Here is a 13,287-nt window from a genome sequence, read left to right on the forward strand (position 1 = left end):
AAGTTGGGGGACTCGTCTCGCACCGACGCGTTGGCAGGAAAAGGTCGACGCGTGGGGAGATGGCTGAAACTTTGTAAAGCATGGGAGGAAACGCAGCGACTGAGGCGATGAGCCAACGGGGCGTTCGCATCAGGTGCGTCCAAGCTTTGTAAAGTTGGGGGGCTCGTCTCGCACCGACGCGTTGGCAGGAAAAGGTCGACGCGTGGGGAGATGGCTGAAACTTTGTAAAGCATGGGAGGAAACGCAGCGACCGAGGCGATGAGTCAATGTGGCGTTCGCATCGGGCGCGTCCAAGCTTTGTAAAGTTGGGGGAGGAGATCATCCGAGGCGACCCAAAAGTCCAATGATTTGACAACTGTTGCGTGTTTCCAAGGTGACAGTTGGGTACCATGCCCATTCTCCTAAAAGGCTGCTGCGGCTAGTAATTATTATTGACGTCTGTTTGTAACCGAGGCGACGCGTTTCAATTTAGCGTGAAAGCCACAGCGACATCTTGGGCGTAGATCAAATCTGGTGTTTCATTTCAACGGCCGGGATTGAGGATACGACAAACGGTTTAGATTGATCGTATTTGAATTCAACGGTGGAGATTGGACTTGTCTTTCCTATAAAAGGTGAACTTTGGGGGTTTATCAGAGTTTCTATCTTTGCTAGACGAAAACCAAAATTTGCTCCCAAATTTTCGGCGATTTCCGGCGTTTTGCAAGCAACTCCGGCGAGAGAGAACGATACTTCTGGTGATCCTGTACCATTTCCGGCTAGGAAAAACTTCCAAACCCGTAAGTTTCAGTACCCATTTGGACTGTAAAAAATTTCTTATCGAATGGCCTCGGAAGGGAGTTCTAGTTTGGGGAGGGGCTTAGAAATAGTGAGGGTGGACGAGCCCATTGTGGCGACCTCCTCAGAAATAGTTGGGGCAATAATAGGGGGGAGAACATATAGAAGCGACCAGATAGTCCCCCGGATACTTCTGTGCATTGGGGGGCGTCGGACTACCCATCAAAATTGAGGGAGGCCGACCTGGGTAGGCTTAGGACCGAATATAGGATCCCAGACAGTGTAGATTTGATTCTCCCCGGGCCGGAAGAGAGAGCTTGTTACCCAAGGCCGGGCTGTGTGGCCATTAGTAAGGCGATCCTTAGGGCCGGACTTAGGCTGCCTGTCCATCCATTCTTTAGGTTGGTGCTTAGGTCTTACGGGCTAGCCCCGACACAGCTCAATCCGAACTCCTGGAGCCAGATGGTGGGCTCCTGGACGTTGTGGAAAGAGGCTTCGTTAGGAGTGGAGATGCCCCTTTCCGTTTTCCAGACCCTCTATATACCCAAGGTTACTGCCGGGGAGGATAAGACCCGGGGTTGGTACTACCTGATGTCATGGGGTTCCCACACTCCATTTGTGATCGATCTGTCGAGCTCCATCAAGGAATGGAAGAGCTTATGGTGTTGGGTAGCGGGGCGATGGGACACAATAGAGGGGGACCCCCTGGCGCCTCTTACAGTCCCGGCCAAGTTTTCAACACTTAGTGAGTATAGTTGTTGCTCTTTTCGTTTCTCTTCGGTTCGGCTTGTGTTTAACAGTTATGTTTCCTTTCGCAGGTTCCCTTCCTCTGTGCGAGCTATCGACAGAGGACTTCGACACTATCTGTGTCATTTATCAGCTGCCTCAGAAGAAGAGGTCCTACCACAGGCTGATCCAGAAGAACATACATTTCATCACTCATGACTTAATGGCGTCCCAAGGTAATAGGACCGAGGCCCATACTTTTTTATTCCGAACTCCCTATACTTGTATTAATTCCTTATTCGTTTCTTTGCAGATAACTTCAGCAAGAAGCTGCCAGTACGCCCCGACTTCAAGACCATTCAGAAAATGATGGCTGAGGCAAGGGCGCTGAAGGCCTCCTCTTCTTCGTATAAGAAGCAAATGGAGGAGCTGGTGGAGGCCAGTAAGAGGCTTCAACCTCCGACGAAGGAGGAGGTTCAGGAGGATCCAGAGGCTGACCTCCGAAGAAAGGGCAAGAAGAGTGCTGCCCCTCCCAGACGCCCAACTGTGGCGAGGCCACTCCCAGTTATGCGGCGGACAACTATTCCCACGGGGGTGGCCCTCCCCGAGAGAAGCCCCACTGCGGCAGAGCCTGTCGCTGCCCCGGACACGGCGCCCCTTGCGGCCGTACCCATTGACCACGTTCCGGGGCAGCAGAGGAGGAAAAGGGCCCGCTCCAGCAAAGAGGTTGACTTCCTCGGCACCAATTCAGAAGAGCCTGTAAGGGAGGTGCTGGAGGCTCTCCCTCCGGAAACAGCTGCAGTGGCGGTGGTCCACAGCAAATATTGGACCGAAGAGTGGATGGACCACACCGCCTCCTGCACGGCTGAAGACTTGGTGGCGGCGAACAGCGCCTGCGTGGCCCGGGCACTAAGCACAAATATCCAACTCGAGGGCTTGGTGAAGGATCTAAACTCCAAGAAGGAGGACCTCGCCAAGCGCCTCGAGGAGGCGATGCACTATGGGGACGCTGTGCGAGCTGCCCAGGCCAAAGCCGCCAAAGCAGAGGAGGGGAAGAGAGCTGCTAAGGTCCAGCTCGCTGCTTCGCAGGCAGAGGTGGAGCGGCTGAAAAAAGAGCTCTACGAGGTGGAGTGTCAGGTGGCTGCGGTGACTCGACGACTTGACCACGCTAACGAGCACCACAAGCTTGCCACTGATGCTCTGGAGGCCTCCAACAGAGAAAAGGCGGAGCTGAAGCAGCAGACAGAGGCCCAATCAGTGGAGATCGCCTCTCTGAAGGAGGAATTAAAGTCTGCGGGGGAGGTGGCGGTTCAGAATTTTATCGATCACTTTGAAGACCATCCCCTTTACGACGACTTTGCCAACTTTTGGGCCTCGTGGAGTGCCCAAAGCCTACTAGGTCGGCTGAAGGAGGTGCACCCTCCCCTGGACATCTCTCAACTGGAGGCAGAGTTCGGGGGACCCACTGGAGGTCGGCCTGATAAGGTTACTGAGGAGGCTCCAGAGGCTCAGGAGGCGACCAGCGCTGAAATTCCTTCCACAGATTAGGGTTTCCTTTTTGTAATGGCTTCGACCCCCCATGTACTTTAATTTTGTGAAATGGAATGGAAAATTTTGTTCAATTTCTGTTAAGTCTTTTTGCTTCTGCTTCTTTGTATTCCTTTTTGTTTTATACTTGTAAGAATGACAAACATTAGACTAATTGCCTCGTGACAACGATCAGTTAACAATTGTGAACCGGTCCCCTTAAGCAAACATAAGTCCAAACAAAGAGAGTAGGAAGTGATTCCTTACTTTAACTTCTTAATAATCTGAGGTCAGACCAATTGGGGAAACACGAGGAAACGCTTGTTAATCAGCTAATAAGTGACGATCGGATCGCTCAAATGAACCTTCCGAAGAACTGAGGACACCATTCCCTGGCTAATCCGGTTTGGAACTGGAAATTCATTACTAAAGATAAATTACACCACCCTTTACAAAGGTGATTCCATCACTTAATAAACTTTACAACCAAGGTCAGATCAGAACAACCGATTTAGCTATGACAACTTAGGATCAGATCGGAACATTCCTGTCACTGGTAGTATTTTCTCAAGTGCTCGATGTTCCACTTGTGAGGTAGCATACTTCTTTACATATCTTCGACCTCGAAAGTACCAGGTCGGGATTCTTCCCGAATGCGGTAAGGGCGTTCCCAGTTCGGGCCAAAAACTCCTGACCCGGTTGATTTTGAAGATTGGAAAACTCTTTTGAGGACGAGGTCGCCCAAGCGGAGAGTTCTGTTTCTGACCTTGGAGTTGTAAAAGCGGGTCATCTTATGATGATATTTCGCTAAGGTCATCTGGGAAGCGTCTCTCTTTTCCTCAAGGAGGTGTAGTTCACTTATGCGCGCCTCATCGTTGCTGATCTCATTGAAATGTATCCGTCGATGTGATGGGACCCCAACTTCAACCAGACTCATTGCTTCGGCTTCGTAGGTTATTGAAAATGGGGTCTCGCCAGTTGCAGTCCAGCAAGTCGTTCTGACGGCCCAGAGGACGTGGGGCAGTTCGTCAACCCAGGCGCCTTTCGAGGCATCCAGTTTCCTTTTCAAGGCGTGCTTGATAGTCTTGTTCACTGCTTCGACCTGTCCATTTGCCTGAGGGTGATGCGGAGTCGAGAAGTCTTTCTTTATGCCCAGTTCGTCGCATAAGTCTCGCATCTTCCTGTTGTCGAACTGCCGCCCATTATCAGAGACAATGGAGTGGGGGATGCCGAATCTGCAAATGACGTTCTTCCAAACGAACTTCGTAGTGTTGGCCTCGGTGATTCGGGCAAGGGGCTCTGCCTCGACCCACTTAGTGAAGTAGTCGATGGCGACAATGGCAAAAGTTACGCTTCCCCTACATTTTGGTAGTGGACCAATGAAGTCGATGCCCCACTTGGCGAATGGCCAAGGGCTAGTCACTATAGAGAGGCTCTGAGCCGACTGTCTTTGTACGTTTGAGAAGCGCTGGCATTTGTCACATTTCTGGACAAATTGGCAAGCATCCCTTTTCAGGGTTGGCCAGAAGTAGCCCTGACGGAGAACCTTGTGTGCCAGAGCCGTCCCTCCGGAGTGATTTCCACAGATCCCTTCATGTATCTCTCTGAGTATGTAGGTGGCCTCTTCACCGCCCACACATCGAAGAAGGGGCGAGGCGAAGCCTCTCTTGTAAAGGGTTCCTTCTTGAAGGACGAAGTGTGCAGCCCTTCTTCTTAATTTTCTTGCTTCGCCTCTGGAAGCAGGCAGTGCTTGTTCTTTTAGATATGCGATTATGGGCTGCATCCACAACGGGGTGCCTTCTATCCATAGTAACTCTTCGCCTTCAAAGGTGGAGGGCTTCGATAAGTGCTCAATGGGGACGATGTTTAGAAGCTCTGAGTTCATGCTGCAGGCTAACTTTGAGAGGGCATCTGCATGGGCATTTTCTAGACGGGGGACTTGAGTCAGTTCGAACTTTTCGAAATGGGGAATTATGTCAAGAACCAGTTTCAAGTACGCGAGCATGTTACCATCTTTGGCTGCGAAATCCCCATTTACCTGATTCACTACAAGCTGAGAATCACTGCTCGCTAGGAGCTTCCTGACCTGCATTTCCTTGGCGAGCCTTAGTCTTGCCAGAAGGGCCTCATATTCGGCTGCGTTGTTTGAGGCTCTGAAGCCGAATCTTACCGCACAATTTAACAAATGGCCTTCCGGGCTCTCCAGCACGATTCTCGCCCCCGCGCCAGCCTCTCCTGAAGACCCATCTACAAACAATTTCCATGTGGGGGGCTCGGTTGGTTCCATTAGGGCCTCCATTTCTGGGGATTTGATAAATTCGACCATAAAATCGGCAAGGGCCTGGCCCTTGATAGCGTGTCTAGGTCGGAACGTGAGATCGAACTCGCTGAGCTCGATAGCCCATTTCAGCAGGCGTCCCGATGCATCCGTCTTCTGCATTACTTGCCTCAAAGGAAAATTGGTGAGGACTTGTATTAAGTGAGCTTGGAAATATGACCTCAGCTTTCTCGAGGCTGTAATAAGTGCGAGTGCCAGTTTTTCCATGTTGGAGTAGCGTGTTTCAGCTGGGAGAAGTGCTTTACTGATGTAATATACCGGCAATTGACGCTCATTCTCTTCCCTGGTTAGGACCGCGCTGACTGCCGCGTCTGAAACTGCTAGATACAGCAACAGAGATTCATCCGGATGGGGTTTCGATAGGAGGGACGATTCACCGAGGTGTTTCTTTAGAGACTCGAAGGCTTCTTGGCACTCCGAAGTCCACTGGAATTTCTTTTCTTGCTTCAATACATTGAAGAAAGGCAAACTTTTATCAGTGGCTCTGGAGATGAAGCGGCTGAGTGCGGCTATCCGGCCATTGAGGCTTTGGACCTCCTTCGATTTTTGAGGTGACCTCATTTCTAGTAAAGCCGCTACCTTTGTCGGATTTGCCTCAATTCCTCTCTGATTTACGATATATCCCAAGAACTGGCCTGATGCCACTCCGAAAGTGCACTTGAGGGGGTTCAGCTTCATGTTATACCTTCTGAGTATCTGGAAGGTTTGGTCAATGTGGCTCACGTGTTCGGCCGCCTGGAGGCTTTTGACCAACATGTCGTCCACGTAGACCTCCATAGTTTTGCCAATGAGTTCGGCAAACATCATGTTGACTAACCTCTGATATGTGGCCCCGGCATTTTTCAATCCGAAGGGCATAACTTTGTAGCAATACAGCCCCCTATCCGTAATGAATGATGTAGCTTCCTCATCAGGCCGGAACATGGGTATCTGGTTGTACTCTGAGTACGCATCCACGAAACTCAGTAGTTCATGCCCAGCAGTGGAGTCCACCAGTTGATCAATTCTTGGAAGTGGGAAGCTGTCCTTGGGACATGCCTTATTCAGGTTTGTGAAGAACAGACCCTCCATTTCCCGCTGGACTTTTTCACTAGAACCGGGTTGGATATCCACCTCGGATATATGGCCTCTCTGATGACGTATTTTTTGAGTTCAACAGTACTTTTATTGGATTTAGTCTCATTCCTTGAACTTCTTCCAAACAAAGGATAGTTTCTAGATCAAGTACAAAATCAGAGTTTTGTGCTCTTGACGTTCCGGGTTTAGGGCGCTCCTCTTCTGTCTATGGGGGGCATAGGAGGGGTTGATGTTAAGGTGATGGCAACTGATCTTGGGATCTATTCCCACCATATCCTCATGTTTCCATGCGAAGACATCCAGGTTTTCTTTCAGGAATCGTATCATCTCAATTTTTGCTTCAGGCGATAATGACTTCCCTATGCGCAAGACTTGATTGGGGTCTTCTGGATTGACTGGGAAAGTTTCCAGTTCTTCTATTGGGGTCGCATGTGGTTCATAATCGATTATTCGGGGGTCTAACTCATCAAGAGGGTATCCTTGTTCAGGGGCCTCTTCCATTACGACATCTTCCTCTTGTTCAGAGGTATGCCCTTGTTCAGGGGCGTCGAGCATTTTCACGTCCGTACCGACTTTAGCGGGTACTTCGGCTAGAATTACATTGACAGTTCGGGGCTCAGATTTACGTAGCGAGTTCAGGTAGCATGCCCTGGAGCCCATCTGATCGCCCCGAACCGTTGCAGTCCCACGAAAATTTTTTGTAGTAAAGTTACAATATATAGCCCTTGTTTGATATAGATTAAAATTTGAATTTAATCAAAATTAGCATTAATTTTAACCACATTTTTCAGGTAGCATGCCCTGGAGCCCATCTGATCGCCCCGAACCGTTGCAGTCCCACGTTCGGTTGGGAATTTCATGCACAGATAGTGAATGGACGTCACAGCCCAAAGATCTTTTAGAGCAGGTCTGCCCAATACTCCATGATAAGCCGACCTATGATCTACCACCAGAAATTTCATGAAATGCTGTGCAGCCAGGGGGGCCGAACCCATTTCCACAGGCAGGGTAATCCACCCTCGTGGGATGATGCTGTCCCCAGTGAATCCGAACAGTGGATCGGTCATGGGGATTAACCCATGTTCAATTTACATTTTGTCAAAAGTGGAGCCGAACAATATGTTCACGGAACTGCCGTTGTCAACGAGCATGCGCTTTAATCCGTTTCTAGCCACTACGGCCCTTACAACTAAAGCGTTGCAATGGGGATGGTAAACTCCCTCTGAGTCTTCCTGTGAGAAGGTGATTGGGGCCATCTTGTTTGCTGATTTTGATTTGTCGACAATGTAGGTGATCATCGGGGGATCCTTAGCTTCTCTTGTATAATTTCTCTGGGCATTCCTGGTGTTGCCACCGACGTGGGGTCCCCCAATGATGATATCGATTTCCCTGATGACCTGGCTTCCAGTGAATTGAGCTTGGTTCTCTTTCCTGGATTGGCCTCGGTTTCTTGATTCTCTTTTGCGAGGAGATTGTTCTTGGTGACCCCTTCCTCCCCTCCTCGGTGAGGTGGATCTGCGGGGGTGCTCATTTCTGCTGGAAGTGTGGGGGTTGCTTCGATCAGGGTGCCGGTTGGCATCCCGACACTCGCTGGTGTCATGCCCGTATAGTTGATGGAAAGTACAAAATCTTGCTCCTGGCAAGGGCCTGTTTGGCCTCTTTTTCTTCTTCTTGTTGTTGTCAGTTCTTTCAGACGGTCCTGCCTCAGCGGGTGCGTATCATGTGCTAACACCGGCACTGCGTTCAATGTGGCGGAAGCTAGGGCCTGTCCGGATGTGGGAGCTATGGTATGCCCTGCTTGGGTCCATTGCTGAGTAACAAGGTGCGCTGCGGGGCCTCGACCTACTTGCCTCTGTGGGGGAGGGAGTCCCTGCGCGGCACGGTTACGATGATCAATCATTTCTTCACTAATTATTTCCACCCTCATCATCTCCACCAGCTCGTCGTATGTGGAGGGATTCTTGCTGCGCACGTCCCTCCAAAACAAAGTGTTCATGTTGAGACCGCCTTTCAGGGCTGAAAGGGCTTCCCTGTCAGTGACCTGTTCACAGTAAGTAATCTCGTTTGTAAACCTGGAGAGATAGCTTTTCAGCGTCTCTCCAGGGGCCTGCCTCATGTCTTGCAGGCGTTGGATTGGCGCCTCTCCTTCCCTGCGTTAGAGGTACTGGTTCAAGAATGCTTTCTTCAAGTCCGGCCAACTTCTGATGCTTAGGGGAGGAAGCCTGTTGTACCACACCTCGGCGGCTCTGCCTAGTGTTAAATGGAAGGCTCTGCACTTTAGAACAGGTGAGGCTCCCCTAAGACTCATTTGCATCATATACTTTGTGAGGTGCTTCTCCGGATCCCCTTTTCCCTCATACTTGGGGATCTTAGGGGGCATGAAATTAGTTGGCATTGGGAAGCTCCGGATTTTCCTTGAGAAAGGGAGGTTATCATCATCGTCGTCAATCTCATAAGATCGGCAGGGCCCCTCTGATCCTTGATCACCTTGGATGTCTTGGGGTGGATGAGGTGCTTTCCCCCGGCTTCCCCAATCGACTAAGTTTCTCCTCTCCCTCCTATTTCTTGGAGGAGGGGACGGAACATACTCTTCTTCGTGGTCTGATCGGACCGACCCTCTTGAAGGACGGACCCTATTGCTAGGATCGGTCCCTATCCGATCGAAGACGCTTACTGACCTCTGGTCATCGTGTTCTTGAGGAAAGTTGTCCCCCAAGAGTGGTTCTGATGGGTGGCTCTCCTGCACATAAGATGTCGCTTCGGTGTTACCCTCTCTTTCGAGAGGACGTTCTGTGTGTCGGCTCATGTGGTCTCGAGAGTGAGACAAAGGGATTTCCTGTACCGGATACGATCCTTGGGGCATCTGGTGTCCCTGGGCTTGCATGAGAAGTTCCCGCATCGCCATATTCTGAGCTGCTATGTCTCTCATGCTCGCAGTTATCTGGACCATTCCTTCAGTGAGTATGGCTGTTCTTTCGCCTCGTCGACGTCGGTGATGCGGTCTTTGATGAGTAACATTGTTATGGAGTACCTCTTCTTCAGAGGCCTCTCTGATTGGGTTGTCTTCACGGCTGTAGCTCATCCTACCTCTTCTTTCAAGGATAGTGAGAACTTGGATTGTAATTCGACTTTTGTTCTTTTTCAAGAATGCCCCCTTTTCAGGGTCAGTCGCCGATTTTTCGGTGTCTTCTCCGATGGGGAATGTAAAACTTTAAATGGGGAATGACGTTCCCACAGACGGCGCCAAACTGTTGACCTCCAAAAATGGCTCCTCCACGTGGTCAACTTATAGCTACTCCACGTATTCGTCCCTGCGAAATGAACAAATAGTCAGGCGCACACGGTCGAAACCGACGGGGGTGGCGATCGTATACACTCCGACGGTCAAGTCAGGTTTGGGTGGTCGGAACAGTGCCCTGGGGCTACACAAATCAATCAATAAAGGGGGAGGAGAATATATAAACTTGTTATGGAATGCTATGTATTGAGAGTTTCATTACCTTTGCCTCTTGCCAAACTTCGGGTATTTATAGGTGGTATGAACCGTGGGATGTGGAACACGTGTATATATTTGACGGTATGAAGCGTCTGCTCATAAGCGTCGATCAGCCGCGCTTGTAGAGTGGGCGGACAGTTTGTTTCCGCCGAGTTGAATTGACATAAAGTTGATAAGTCATATCAAATAGCCTCATGGGGACGTCAGATCAATTTAAACCTTATATGCAAAACATATCTTAAATTGGCGGCGGATCTTCTAACCGGGGTCCACCTGAACCCGACCTTTGAGGTGGGATACTTCGGTAGATCAGTAGTAGGAATCGATGTATCACTTCGGAGTAAGATGACACTTCGGTATCGAGGCTCGTAAAATGAGGCGTAACACCGTGGTCACATTCTCAACGGATTATCGGATCGTTTATATAACTTATATACAAACACAATTTCGGCAAAGGAAATTTGGGATGCGCTCGAAAGTAAGTACAAACCGGAAAAAGAAGGTACAAAGAAATTTTTAATTTCTAAGTACTTCGATTTTCAATTTTTAGGGAATATTTCCCTTCTTCCCCAAATACATGAAATACAAGTAATTGTCAATAAGTTGAATGCGGTAAAAATTAAAATACCTGAAACCTTTCAAGTGGGGGCTATAATTGCCAAACTTCTCGAAACTTGGAAATGATACCGGGAGAAGATAATGCATAGTTCTGAAAATTATTCTTTGGAACAACTACAAAAATATCTTCGGATTGAGGAAAAATCGAGAATGCGTGATAAAAGTGATTCTTATGAGGACACTTCTAAAGTAAATGCTGTAGAAAAACTCGAACCGCCAACAAAATCCAATAAAAGAAAGCCGTCGAGAAACTTTAATAAGATCAAGAAGAAGACCAAAGGAGGATGCTTTGTTTATGGGAAATCTGGACACTCTGCAAAAAATTGTAGATACCGGAAACACAACAACTCCGAGGGTAAAGTGAATTTCATTCAAGAAGACAAGATTGTGGCCACCGTGAGTGAAATAAATGCAATTTAGGAAAATGTTCCCTGCTGGTGGTATGATACTTGTGCCACGGTATATATATCATATAACAAATCTTTGTTCAAAACATACTATTAAGTGGATGGAGACCAAGAGATCCAAATGGGTAACGAGGTGTAGTCCAAAGTAATTAGAAAAGGAAATGTAGAAATTATCTTCACTTCTGAGAAAAATGTTACTCTCACAAATGTACTACACGTTCCAGATATGAATATGAACTTAGTGAGTGGAAATATTTTGGGAAATCAGGCATTAAACGTGTCTTTGAGTCCGGTAAACTTGTATTATCACTTAACGAAAAATTTGTTGTAAAGAGCTATTCATGTGAAGGAATGGTCAAACCTTGTATATTGACAACGAAATAAATAAAGTTGATTTTGCTTACATGATTGATTTATTTTCTTTATGGCATGCTAGATTAGGTCACATAGGTAAAAGTATCATGAAACGCGTGACAAATTGTGACTTAATTTCATATGATAAAAATGATGTCATTAAATGCAAAACATATGTAGAAGCAAAAATGGTTTAAAAACCTTATCAAAGCGTTAAGAGGACTTCTAGCATATTAGAATTAATTCATTTCGATATATGTGAATTAAATGACATGCTAACAAGATGTGAAAATAGATATTTCATAACATTTATTAATGATTGCACAAGATATTATTCGCATTGACTTCAATATATGACTTGTATGTTCATCAAATGGATGTCAAAATGACATTCTTAAATGGGGATCTCGATGAAGAGATCTATATGGAGCAACCCGAAGGATTCGTTCTACCTGGAAATGAACATAAGGTATGCAAGTTAGTAAAATCTTTTTATAGTTTGAAGCAGGCACCTAAGAAATGGCATTAGAAGTTTGATTTAACTATAACATCATTAGAATTTAAACATAATAGCGTAGATAGATGTTTATATTTTAAAGTGTATGATGATTATGTGACATTTATATGTTTATATGTCGACGACATGTTCATTATGAGTAATCACATGGACAGTATAGAAGAAACAAAGAGGTTTTTATCTTCCACATTGAAGATAAAGGATCTTGGTCAAGTGGATACCGTTTTAGGTATCAAAGTCACAAAAACTAGTGGGGTTTATCACCTAAGTCAATCACATTATATTGAGAATGTGATTAATAAGTTCAAACACTTGAACATAAAAGAATACAGTACCCCGATTGATCCAAGTTCAAAACTTGTAAAAAATAATGGAAGGGCGATTGCTCAATTGGAATATGCTAGTGCTATGGAAAGTCTTATGTATGCAGTTCAATGCACAAGATCGGACATAGCCTATGCCATAAGTAAACTTAGCAGGTTTACTGGCAATCCGAGTAATAATCATTGGAAGGCCGTTGGAAGAGTTCTTGGATACATAAAGAAAACCAAGAACATGGGCATGCAATATACTAAATTCCTGGCGGTATTGGAAGGATTTACCAACGTTAGTTGGATATATAGCGCCGGTGAGAGTAAATCCACTTAGGGTTGGGTGTTCACTCTTGGAGGTGGTGCTGTTTCTTGGAAATCAAAAAAATAAACATGCACAACACACTCAAGTATGGAATCAAAATTTGTAGCTCTATCGGATACTGAGAAAGAGGCTAAGTGGCTTAAGGATCTCCTTTATGAGATACCTTTAGGATCGAAGAATATTTCTTCAATACCTATCATGTGTGATAGTCAAGCCACATTTAGCAAAAGCATATAATGAGATATACGATGGAAAGTTTAGACACATGAGTCCTAGACATGACTATATAAGGAAGGAAATCAAGGATGGAATAATTTCCCTAAATTATGTAAGGTCAATTGAAAATTTGGCGGATCCTTTGACTAAACCTCTAAACTGAGATTTAGTAGCATCTACTTCGAGTAGGATGAGGTTGAAACTCCTTAACTAAAAAGGTTTACCAATGACAGCAACCCTACCTGTCATTACTCAAAAAGGTAATTTACGGGTTTAAAGGGTAAAAACAAGTCATTCTATATGTGGATAGTTGCAGCATTATTAAAAATCTGCAATAATCCTATCCTAATTAAAATAATGCTGGTTGTTACTGAAATGAGGGATGAACTTTAAACTCTTAATGAAGTTTGGTGTTAAAACACATGTACCTCTAAAAGTAACAAAGGTATTGGAAGAACTTCACCTCAACAATTTTCGAGGTGGTGCCGCCTTAATAAAGAGTTGGAATTTCCCTCTTAAAAGATTGTTGAAAAGGATAAGCACAATGTCATAAAAGCGCTAAGCGAGTTATGAGGAACTTGAGAATACGTGGTACTTG

Source organism: Olea europaea, chromosome 13 (genome assembly GCF_002742605.1).
Source record: "Olea europaea var. sylvestris chromosome 13, O_europaea_v1, whole genome shotgun sequence".
In the NCBI taxonomy this organism is placed as follows: domain Eukaryota; kingdom Viridiplantae; phylum Streptophyta; class Magnoliopsida; order Lamiales; family Oleaceae; genus Olea; species Olea europaea.